Genomic DNA, 13,549 nt, shown 5'->3' on the forward strand with positions numbered 1-13,549 from the left:
AGCAGAAATGGTGAATGCTTAATTAATGAAGCGTTAAGCACGCTAACGGCTTATGATATGTCCCGCTAAAAACACGAGGAAAAGAGATTAATTGTACTCGTATTATCGTGGAGGTCCCCTTCATTACTTGAAACAATAACACAACTGTCGGTGCACGATATGGAGATTGTTATACCACGAGATGCATACAATTTTCATTGAAAGTGAATTATGCTTGTCTAGATTCGTTTTAATTAATAATTTTACAACTAGTGGTATATCAACGATACAGGATACATACTTTACGTATATCACATACAAATACACATACTTGCATTTCCAACGCAGCTATGATTGAATATAGGCAACAAGGTATTAACGGAATGAATGAACTCTACATGCATGTCTAGCGTTTCCTCTACAAAAGTGTAGGTTTTACCTTTTTAGGCTAATCACAATCTTTTTTAGCAAATTGCTAAGTTGGTTCTTTTATTTATTCTGATTTCATTGATATTGATTAAATCAATATAAGACACATTTATGGTTTAAATATGGAACATGGTTTAAATGAAGAACGTAGAACACTACAAACAAAGGCTGGTTAAGTACTTGAACACGGAACGCACAGCCATTCAGTCACCAGCTTGCAAATCGAAATGGGAACTAAGAAATTAAGTGAAATGACGAAGAAACAAGAGGTCATTCAAATATTGAAATGTATTTATTGTTGATCTAAGTTATTATTACGATTTAATTAACATTTGTACCAGCCATACGATTGCTTCTATCTTCCGTTTCTATCTTTCTCCTTTGCAATGGTCCGTGTTATAGTAAATTTTATCTTCATAGCATGATACAATCTAAAATCAGCTACGCTCGTTGTTTAAATTTTTCTCCAGTATTTTCTTTTTATGGTCGATCCATCGATCGATCGATTGATCGAGAGAGAGAGACAGAGAGAGAGTTAGTGAGAGAGAGAGAGGATTTCGGTGGAATTCCGTACCATGTTTATTTCATTTAGAAAAAGGAAGTTATTAATATTTTTTCTCGTAAAATTCAATAAAAACTGATATACATCACAAATGAATTAGGGCTCATTGATACCTGGAGAGAAATTATTTGAGAAAAAAAAAAAAAAAAAAAAAAAAACAACATACACTTCGAAGGGTGGAAACAAAAGAGCAAGGCTTCATTTTTCCTGATTCCTGCGAACTTGCTTACAGATAATGAAGCGGCAGATATAGTACCCGGGTATAAAACGGACCATTCTCTTTTAACTTTAGTGTACAAAATAGAAGACTTCAAGATGTGATAATAATTTTGAAAGTCCAATGACTCGCTATTTAAAATCAAGACATATATTGAGAATATAAAATAAATAATTACACACACTAAATCACAATATTTGTCTGATATATATATATATATATATATATATATATATATATATATATATATATATATATATATATATATATATATATATATATATATATATATACACATATATATATATACATACATATATATATATATATATATATATATATATATATATATATATATATATATATATATATATCCCAAATGATGTCAATGATATTCAGAATGATCAAAATACAATTTAAGATAATTTAATATAATGACCAGTTACTTGCATAGGTCTCCTAATATAGATTAGTTTTAATAAAAACAAGACCTTGTTCTTCTTTGAAGACAAGTCAAAGACAGAGTAGAGAGAAAAATCTAATTAAAGAGATTAATAATTTTTAACTGATAATGAAAAAATTGATACTAACTTGATAGGTGAAAAACAAAACGAACTACAAGAGTTGAGTCATAAAAGACTTAAGGGTCCTAGGACTAGTTCTTGAGTTAGATGCATTGAAGAAGGTGAGAAATGGACAAAATATTTTTGCAGCTTAGAAAAGCAAAAGTATCTCAGAAATGAAAAGGTATCGGGAAAAGTAACAACACTATCATACCTAAACCATTTAGGAATACTCTAAGAGACACACTCCTGTTATGAAAGTATATTTGCCTCAAGACAGTATAGATCTCAGCGTAAAGCTCGATGACTCTGATATTCCAAAATTTAAACAAAATATAGACACAAGTATTATAGGGCAAGATTCTTTTTTCCGAAGCTTTAGCTACCCTACAAAAACATGAAATACTGTAAGAGTCCAGATTCTGATGCATTTCCTAAACTCTGTGCTTCTTTTTGATTTAAAGATGATGATAGTCATGATCATATCACTGAAAGTATGGCCTGGAAAAGAAATGTTCTGTTATTGGGCTCCTTTCCACTTCATTTGCTTGCCAGTCTGATCACCGCTTCGGTGGCCCAGTGGTTAGAGCGTTCCCTTCGGAAGCGGGAGGTCGTGGGTTCGATCCCCGGCCGAGTCATACAAAAGACTTAAAAAATGGTACTAACAGCTGTTTGGCTAGGCGCTCCGATTAAGAGGTTAGTGTTTGGACTTGTCGGCCTGGTGTCAGGATAATGTTATTAGGTGGGACATCATGCTACATGTCTGCGGCATGATGCCCCAGTGCTAGACATACTATAGACTGCCTCATTGCAGACATCGTAGCGATATGACTGAAAAGTTGTTAATGCTACGTTAAACATTATAATTACACACACACACACACACACACACACACACACACACCAGTCTGATTTGTGGATATTAATTTTTTTTTTTTTTTTTGAGCATTGATCTGCATAATGAATTCGTCTAGCTCTTCCATCCCTGAATCCATTTCATTTCCACGTCATCAAGGAAACGTGCCCACTGGTTTGGTTAAATGGCTTACAGAGTCGAGAAGTCAGCTTTCTAATCGGCCCATAAAAATTTGCATATGAGGGGGCCGTCTTAGTCGCCAAGGCTGTTCCATTTATCTGGAGGTAATTCAAACCGTTAAACTCAAAGTTGTTGAGTTTAAGAAATAGCTCCAGGAGTGTGACGTGGAATTATGAGGGTGGCGTCTTCACGAGTCTTGTTTACTTAACGTAGACATTCATCATGCCGAATGTTGGTATAGAGAATTGTACGTCTATTGAAGTATGAATTGCATCGAGGGGTGACGGTTCACATTTCATGAGATACTCCGTTGTGTCCAGAAGGAGGTTAGTGTAAAGACGTAGGATCTTATAAAATAATCTACGTATTCCGATAGTTTTTGGTTGTGTCAATGAATGCAGACAGAATCTAACATGCGTAAGTTCTAACACTTCGTTACACAAGAAAATTTTGTTCCGGTTCACAATTTACAGTTGACAAATAAATTCTACAGATGGTAAAAGCTTGCACTAAATATTGCTTCTCAAATTCTGTGCTGAAATTTAAGATCCCTATTCAACAATACAAATTATGTTGTGTATATAGAACACATATGATTTATATTGCTATGATATATAACACATAAAAACTGCTATGTTCACTTGACATTGAAACTCTGCTGACCACATGAAATTATTCAACAATGCTTTTCACATAAAATACATGAATTTATTGTGTTGTTCCTATAACAGATGAAAAAATGAAATTCTGATCTTGTACGGTTCACATTGTACATTATGATATGACGTGGTACTATTGACGTAATACATTGGGCTATGAAATTGTATTGGTCTTACAACAAAAACTAGGCTCTCAATAACTGTTTAATCATGTTCATTATCAACTTGTTTTCGCATGACGCTTATATCGCGTACGTTTAAGTTTCTGAATGCTGTTCGACCTGTAAAGATTTACGTTGTATGTTCTACAGATATACTTCCTCATTAAAGCAATTGTTGCTTAGTCTGTATGTACATCGGTTAGACGGCGTTTTTGTTTTTCTCATGTGATGTCATTACAAATTAGGATGTACTAAATCAGAGATAACTATGCCCTGTATGAAGCATAGGGTCACGGAATTGTGTACACCAAGGTACAATTGTGTGGTTACGACGCACATACAGAATGGGTTTTGTTGCCGCGTACATTATTATGCGATTTTGTCAGGGACGTCATATCAACTTTTTTCGGGTTGTTGTTGTTGTTGTTGTTGTAGTGTTTAACGCCATTTTTCAGCACACGATAGGCTATACATGGCGGCCAGTATTAATGGTGGAGGAAGAACCCGGGAAAACCCCGGAAAGAACCACCGACCCACGAGAAGCTAGTGGTAAGCTTTCTCACATACCCACATTGGCTGAATCCGAGACCCGAACCCACGCAGGCAGAGGTGAGATGGCAGTGTCCGTAACGGAGAGCGCTTTAGACCACTCGGCCACTCGGGGCCCCTTTCGGGGTGGGGGGTGGGGGGGAACTTGATTCATGCAAATATCAACGCGCTGGCTCAGGCTGAATAACAGATTAGAGAGATAGTAATAGCAGAGACATCATTTCAATTTTTCGGAGGGGGGGGGGCAAAACTTGACGGGCTTGTTAATTTTCGTATATAGGCAATTTTACAGCACATGCAAATTGGGGGGGGGGGGGCAAATGCTGCCCCTGCCCCCACCCCCCAATCACGTCCCTGGATTTTGTGTCTTGATTCTGTCTGACGAATGTTAGATGCGTGTTTTAGTCATTAGGTTGCCCGGCTTGCTGTGTGTGTGTGCTTGTGTGCGTGCGTATGTGTTTGTATGTATGTGTGTGTGTCAAAGTGGCTGAAAGTGTGTGGGTGAAAGTATGCAGTATGTATAAAGTTGGTTTGAAAACAAAAATTGGCAAACTTATGTCAAGGGGCATAGTTACTGTAAACAGGATTCATAAGGTCGGTAGGTGTGATGTAGCCAAATAACACGCATACAATGTATTAAGTGGAGAATGTTACATTATTTACTTTAAAAATGTACATTTTTCGGTAAATGTATTTGCTAATGCTAAAACAGGAAAGTTAACATTGTTTAAAGGTATACTAATGGAACTGAGTGATTGCATTGTACTTGTCGTGCTGCAAAGAGAGTAAACAAGATGCAGCAAGTGTTATATTTTGCATACCATGTTTACATTTTTGCATACCCAAGGTTACATTTTTGCATACCCAAGGTTACATTTTTGCATACCCAAGGTTACATTTTGCATACCCAAGGTTACATTTTTGCATACCCAAGGTTACATTTTGCATATCCAAGGGACCTGACACAATATGATGTAAAAGAGGCTGCCATATTGGTTTTATTTCCTCAGTATATCCCCATGACAGATTAACCGCAACCCATAAGGCTAGCAGTGTTTCAGTATATAAAGTTCAAATGTGGTCGGTACCACTAATATAAACGGAAATTTCATATATGTGTGAAATACATACTGTCAACCGAGTTATTCTTGTCTTTACATTTCATGTGCATTTCCTCTGTCCAGTTTGTAGTTCTGTAAATTATTAGTCTGTCGAACTTTATACCTTCCGGAATTAGCAGTCGTTCCTTCTCAGTACTCGTCTAAAGAATGAAAACAAACATTCAATTATCTATATATTGTATTGGATGGATGGACGAACTAATGGATGGTTGGATCGATTCGTATATATACGGACATCATGTACAAAAAGCCATATGATCAGCGGCTGAAACGTAGGGAATGGATATCTAATGGTAGGTTAAGATGCTGGAATATATGTCGTACGCAGATTATAAGAAAGCGAAGAAACTGTTTGCAAAATAATTATTGAAAGCTTAAGAAATGTACGATAGAGAACAGTTCAGCGATCTTGAACAGGCTGCAAAGCTCGATATTTCCAAGTTCTATAAGTTTTTACGGAAGAAAAGACATAAACATGATTACACTTACGAATTTAAAATCAAACCGAAAAATTGTACGCGACCACGACTCTATTAGAAAGTTATGGGCAAATAAAATTTGTCACTACCTGACAATACTTATCTGTACGATGAGAATCATTACTAGATGGTCTTAGCAGAAGTTAGAAAACACAGCACAGAAACACATCCCCACTTCGATAAAGGTGTTGATAAAATCCCTGCTAGAGAATAAATCTGCTGTGCAATTAGTTCTCTCAATGAATGTAATGCATCTTGAACAGGCTCCATTATTATATGGATAGGGATACTCTTGTATATGCTATATTTCTAGAAAGTGCTAAAGCATTCAGCACAATTTGTAAAGACTTGGAACAAAGGGAAGACCTAGCGCATCACGAAAGCCTAGTTGAGAGCGTAACAAGGTCTACGGTGTGGTTGCTGAACATCTACTGTTTGTTAATATTCCAAGTAATGTATATTTTTTACTTGAAATTATATTCAAGAAAGTGTACGAGACCGATAGGTACTCGCGCCACTTTAAAAAGTTTTGGTAATACCAATATTTAAAGGAGGGAGAAAGACTCAATTAGATATGAATAATTACCGTGATATAACTATAGTTCCAGTGTTTCGGAAAGTCCTATAACAAATTATATACAATAGACTAGTTATATTTTCGAAACATATTTCTCTTCCAAATCCATTGCAACAGGGTTTTAGATATAATCGTGACAGGTACACTGCAGCATTCTGTATCAAAGAATATATATGTTATTATATGGATAGGGATACTTTTGTCTATGCTATATTTCTAGGGAGTGCTAAAGCATTCAGCACAGTTTGGCACAACGGGTTATTTTACAATTTGTAAAGACTTGGAACAAAAGGAAGACCTAGCGCATCACGAAAGACTAGCTGAGAGCGTAACAAGCTCTTTTTTATTGGCTTGCAAACTGTCCAAACGTTTCGCTATTAAGCAGGGTGTAGGTCAGGGCCGTATCTTGTTCTGTGTGGTTCTTTCTTGTAATGATGATCATTTGATCACTGAATTGGGTCACACATTGCGTGGTCTTGCCGATCTCCACCTGACGTGTGTTTTATTAGCAGATAACACAATTGTAATGTCTAATTCGCATCATTCGATGCAACTTCTTCTCGATACAATTTCTAATTATGCGAAAAGGTGGAGACTTAGAAACAATGCAGATAAAAGTTGCACTATCTTGTTTACTAACAAAAGACTGACTGTTATTCCTTCTTTTCTCTCTGACAAATCTCCAATTCCAGTAGTCAAAAGTAATAAGCATGCCTGCATAAACTAACACACAACTTTAAACCAAACAACGCAATAAAAAAGTATGCGATAAAGGCAAACATTTGTTAAAGTCGTTTTAATTTATTAGTATCAGAGACGGCGAAATGAATCAATTAACAAGTCTGAACATTTAGAAAAGAAGTATTCTACCTTCCGTCCTATATGGATGCGAACTATGGTCAGGAACCACAAACTCCAATATAGAAGAACTTGAGTTATGTCAGACGTATGCAGCGAGATGTATGCAAGCTTTCCATAAATATTAGCCTACAGAGGCAACGCGTAGTACCGTAGGACTTTGGTCAATGGAAACTTACATAGATAATAAAAAATTGTTCTTTTTCAACTAGCTGTGTAGGGGCGAGTGGAGTTTTATCTAGAAATAGATTTTCACTATGCGTTTATGTCAGTATATGACTGTCGACAGAGTGAAACATGTTATTGTAGGTTGCGTAATGCTACTTGTAGAATGCGATGTTTACTTTCAGAGAGTGATTGACGCTTTAGGGGTGAGAGGTTTAACTTATTCAATCAGGAAGACTATATACATTGCTGGAGACACTTCTTGGAAGCAGGTTAGACTGCATGTCGTCTATTGACGATGATGTATGGGATAGACTCATGTTGGTGACGACTCTCAGTATAGCTTCATTCTACAATGAAATGCATACCCTACTATCAACCAACTGGTCCTAACATAACAACAATAATAGGTAGTAGATTATTTTCTACATTGTTTCATTTTATTCCACGTATATATATATATATATATATATATATATATATATATATATATATATATATATATATATATATATATATGTGTGTGTGTGTGTGTGTGTGTGTGTGTGTGTGTGTGTTTATGTGTATGTAAGCGTATATGTGTGATGTGTATGTATGTATGCATGTATGTATGTATGTATGTATGTATGTATGCATGCATGCATGCATGCATGTATGTATGTATGTATGTATGTATGTATGTATGACATTCCATTACTTGCCTTATCTAAATGCTTATAGAATGACATGTACTATACTAGGTAATTGAAGTAGGTCCAATATTTACATCTAAAGATATATTCTTAAATTATTAACTAATTAGATACTAGAATGTGTAAATATGACAGCTGACGTAATATTCAGTATACCTTTTCTAAATTATAATGTTTTTCATCGAACTGTTTCAGGACCACGAATTATACTGAATCTATTTTTCATCTATTTGTTGTTGTTTTGTTTGGATCCATTGTTAAGTCTCTTGATTTTGTACCATCCTTAATTTAATTTTAATCAAATGTAATCTCTGTTGTTGTAGAGATAAAGACATATATACATGCGTACACATATACCAGCCCGCCTACCTACCTACCTACATGCATGCATCCAAGCATACATACATACATACATACATACATACATCATTGCATGCATGCATGTGTGCATACACACAAACATAAATATATACATACGCGCATACATTTGCCTTGTAGTAAGAAAAACACATGGGGAAATGAAGTCAGTCAGTCAGTCATAGATACACACACACACACACACACACACACACACATGAATGCAAACATATATACATGCATTTATTTGTCATGTAGAAAGAAACATATATTGTTACACTTGTGTAAGTTTTCCATTTCCTTTCTTTACTATTTCCAAGCTAATGTTAAACACATACCAATATAGACTACTAACATTTTTGAAGTATTATTATCACCAAGCAACTATTCGAAGATCAGTGCCATGCGATGTCTACATATTTAGATGAGTGTAGGTATTGAGATGTTTCGTTTTGTCAATACGGAAGCTGACATAGTACTACTCTTTATTTTTGTCACTTGCCTGTTGTGTTTCACGATCTGTGTTAACCTGAATTTGAGTAATCTGCTGTAATCTCTGTTGAAGAGGAGATAAAATCAGTCGGTCTGTCACGCACACACACACATACATACATACATACATACATACATACATACATACATACATACATACGTTTGCAATTACTTGGCGCTCAGCATTAAGAGGTTAGTGTTAGGATTGGTCGGCCTGGTGTCAGGATAATGTGACTGGGTGGGACATCATGCTACATGTCTGCGGCATGATGCCCCAATGCTAGACATCACTATAAACTGCGACACTGCAGACATCGTAGCGATATGACTGAAAAAATTGTTAAAGCTACGTTAAAAATCCAAAATCACATCACATCACATCACCTGCCAATGGCATTTTCTAGAAAATGCGTAACTGCAGTATGCACCCCAAAAATGAATTACTCATCAAAGTGGTAAATCATTTGCTAGCTAATTAAGGTTACATATTCATCCACATCAAATTTGGTCTGATAAGACTGAATGAACTACACGAGCACTAGTAAAGATTTGTTGTCCCTACCGCACTTGTTACTATCAACATTAGCAGATCAGCCGATTTGCTGACGGTGATATTCACGTGTCGGAATACAAATCTCAATGGAGTAACTGTTATGAATGCAGTGGTCTTCTTTTTATTTATCTAATCGATGTTTTGAATCCGCCATAGTCAATATGGGGTATATTCTAAGCAATAATCACAAATTTAAGCAATTAGATCGTTGAACATACTTATTTTTATGTATGTATGTATGTATGTATGTATGTATGTATGCATGCATGCATGCATGCATGCATGGATGCATGCATGCATGTATGTATGTATGTATGTATGTATGTATGTATGTATGTATGTGTTCTATTTTGAAGGTTTAATTCTTTGAATATTATTATTTTACTCATTTTCATAATACAGTATTAAATGTTCTGTATATATACAGTACTCAGTAAAATACTTATGAAAATCGACGCGAGCGTCCCTTCAAACACTTTGACATCATAGTAGAAATATGAGATCACTCAGACATTAACAATACCTTTCTTTGTTGCATACTATAAAATCAGGTATAACAATGAACATACATGTATATGATATATTCGTGAATTTGATTTCACACATGTCCATTATTTCAGAAACAGTGCTTCCTTCCAAATTATATATATAATAAAACTTTTCAGAATGTGAGAGTTTTGCTGAAAGGGATTTATTTTCGCTTTATGGGATTGCCGTTCAGGTTGAACTGCGCTATCATGGGGTAACCATATACAAGTGATGGCGCGAGGGGTGGGTGGGGATGAGAGAGGGTAATTGCCCCCGGGCTCAAGGAAAAGAGGATACTGTCTTGGATCTACTTTTATTGCGCAAATAAAATTTCATAGTATTTCACCTTCACATTATTGTTAAACGGGGAATTTTTCACAAAACTTATTTTTAGGAATGTGTGAAAGTAGGATGTTTGGCAAGTGACATAAAACTGTTCTTTGTAGTACAGTAGGGGCGCCATTAAAGAACAATGCACTGCACTTCAGTTACATATTTCAACAGTATTAGGAAACACTTTTAAAGAATTCGTTCTAAATGAAGAAATGTTTGAATTAGCAATACACGTGTTCTTTGTGTGTTATAAAATGTTTTGTCACACACACACACACGCGCACGCGACCGCTTAGACACAATTGAATAGTACGGCCATCTCATCATTATTTCGTCGTTCCAGACGATCTTCTATTATTTTTTTGTTGTTGTCTCGTTTGCACACCATTCTTAAAATCTTCAGTGTAGTCTCATAAAAATAAAGACTAAAATTTCATTGAGTAACATAACTCAGTAACCAGTTGCATATTAAACTGGCATTTAATCACTGCAGAGTGAACGTGATCGTTGCCCGTACATCACAAAATGAGCTTTTGGTAGAGTAAGGGGCATAAGTCTAATCCTTCAATATTGTCTCCCTTATATAGTAATTCTGTTATTTTGCTATTTTTAAAAAGCATTTATCCCCCCAAAAATATTTCGCACAAGAACATTTTCATCTAGTTCTAGTTAATTATCCACCAATGTCGCCTATATCTTGATTTCTATGCGAATCTGTTTTTATTTGCTCTACATTGTCATACTGACAGATAGTGAGAATTCTCTTCTAAGACAACTACCGTCTGTACTCACTTATAAGTCGAGACAAACTGCAAACAACAAAGACTCTGATCTGCCATAAAATAATGCGTCTACAAACCAGTGTATATGTTGTTATGTTCTACTGATTACTGCGAACAAACTCCACAGATCTATGCGACGGCACGTCTGGGTGTGTATAGTTTGCATTTGTGCTCGTCTTATAAGCTAGTAGATACGGTAGAGCACATAGTATGAAATAATATTGGTCATCATGTTCCCTAACTTGGAATGTAATGCCAAATGTTTAAATAACATGTTGGAAAACCAACTTGGAATGTAATGCCAAGTGTTTAAATAGCATGTTGTAACACTCACTTGGAATGTAATGCCAAATGTTTAAATAACATGTTGTAACACTAACTGGAATATAATGCCAAGTGTTAAATAACATGTTGTAACACTAACTTGGAATGTAATGTCAAATGTTTAAATAACTAACTGGAATGTAATGCCAAGTGTTTAAATAACATGTTGTAACACTAACTTGCAATGTAATGCCAAATGTTTAAATAACATGTTGTAACACAGGAAATTGGAATGTAATGCCAAGTGTTTAAATAATATGTTGTATCACAGGAAATTGGAATGTAATGCCAAGTGTTTAAATAGCATGTTGTAACACAGGAAATTGGAATGTAATGCCAAGTATTTAAATAACATGTTGTATCACAGGAAATTGGAATGTAATGCCAAGTGTTTAAATAGCATGTTGTATCACAGGAAATTGGAATGTAATGCCAAGTGTTTAAATAACATGTTGTATCACAGGAAATTGGAATGTAATGCCAAGTGTTTAAATAGCATGTTGTAACACAGGAAATTGGAATGTAATGCCAAGTGTTTAAATAATATGTTGTATCACAGGAAATTGGAATGTAATGCCAAGTGTTTAAATAACATGTTGTAACACAGGAAATTGGAATGTAATGCCAAGTGTTTAAATAACATGTTGTAACACAGGAAATTGGAATGTAATGCCAAGTGTTTAAATAACATGTTGTATCACAGGAAATTGGAATGTAATGCCAAGTGTTTAAATAGCATGTTGTAACACAGGAAATTGGAATGTAATGCCAAGTATTTAAATAACATGTTGTATCACAGGAAATTGGAATGTAATGCCAAGTGTTTAAATAGCATGTTGTATCACAGGAAATTGGAATGTAATGCCAAGTGTTTAAATAGCATGTTGTAACACAGGAAATTGGAATGTAATGCCATGTGTTTAAATAACATGTTGTATCACAGGAAATTGGAATGTAATGCCAAGTGTTTAAATAACATGTTGTATCACAGGAAATTGGAATGTAATGCCAAGTGTTTAAATAACATGTTGTATCACAGGAAATTGGAATGTAATGCCAAGTGTTTAAATAGCATGTTGTAACACAGGAAATTGGAATGTAATGCCAAGTGTTTAAATAATATGTTGTATCACAGGAAATTGGAATGTAATGCCAAGTGTTTAAATAACATGTTGTATCACAGGAAATTGGAATGTAATGCCAAGTGTTTAAATAGCATGTTGTATCACAGGAAATTGGAATGTAATGCCAATTGTTTAAATAGCATATTGTAACACAGGAAAGAGTCCAATTTTCAGATTACACCAACATATCTATCATTCGGAATGTGAACGGGCTTGCCAGAGAAGGTAACATTTTGGCCTCTCGTAGAGTCTGAAAGAGAGGCCAGAAGGCGATGATCGGGGGACTGACATTGCCTTGATACCCTGAAATTTTCGATGGGCCATAGAAGTTGTTAAAAAGAGGATCGTCAATATCTGAGTTTGCTCGTATAGAAAAGCTGAACATTTTAAGATGTTAAAATAGTTTTGTCAGTCTCCTGGAATGATATTTATGTTGGGGATTAAACTATTAGTCATTTTAAAAATATGCAAAAATAAATTAAAGTTACATGGTAAACAGCATCAACACATCCTAATTGCATCAACACATCCTAAATACATCAACACATCCTAAATACATCAACACATCCTAAATAATCAGATCATCAGATAATGCAGAAAAAACTATCAACAGAAAAGATACACTTTTTTGTTATGTAAAGTACTTTTACAAAGTATGGCTAGCTTTGTAATATTTAAAAATCAATTTATGAAATACATCAAGGAATTAAGAATATTAAGCCCATGGCATCTGCATATTTGGAATGCAGTATAAAATTTTACAATAAATATGTTTTATTTGATAATAGTATCACAGTCTTCAGAATTCATAAAAGCTTTTCATTTCATTGCAATGGGATTTGTGTTCTATATTTTTGGAATGTATACTTTTCTAATGTCTGCTAAAAATGGACATTTAAAAAGATAATGAAGTAAGATCTCGTTGAAATTTAACATACCTCCTTAAGCACAAGTTACAATCATTAAAAAACTGCGAACCTGCATTAATCTACCGAACGGACGAGTGGTT

Source organism: Sinohyriopsis cumingii, chromosome 2 (genome assembly GCF_028554795.1).
Source record: "Sinohyriopsis cumingii isolate HCF-2022 chromosome 2, ASM2855479v2, whole genome shotgun sequence".
Classification (NCBI taxonomy): Eukaryota; Metazoa; Mollusca; class Bivalvia; order Unionida; family Unionidae; genus Sinohyriopsis; species Sinohyriopsis cumingii.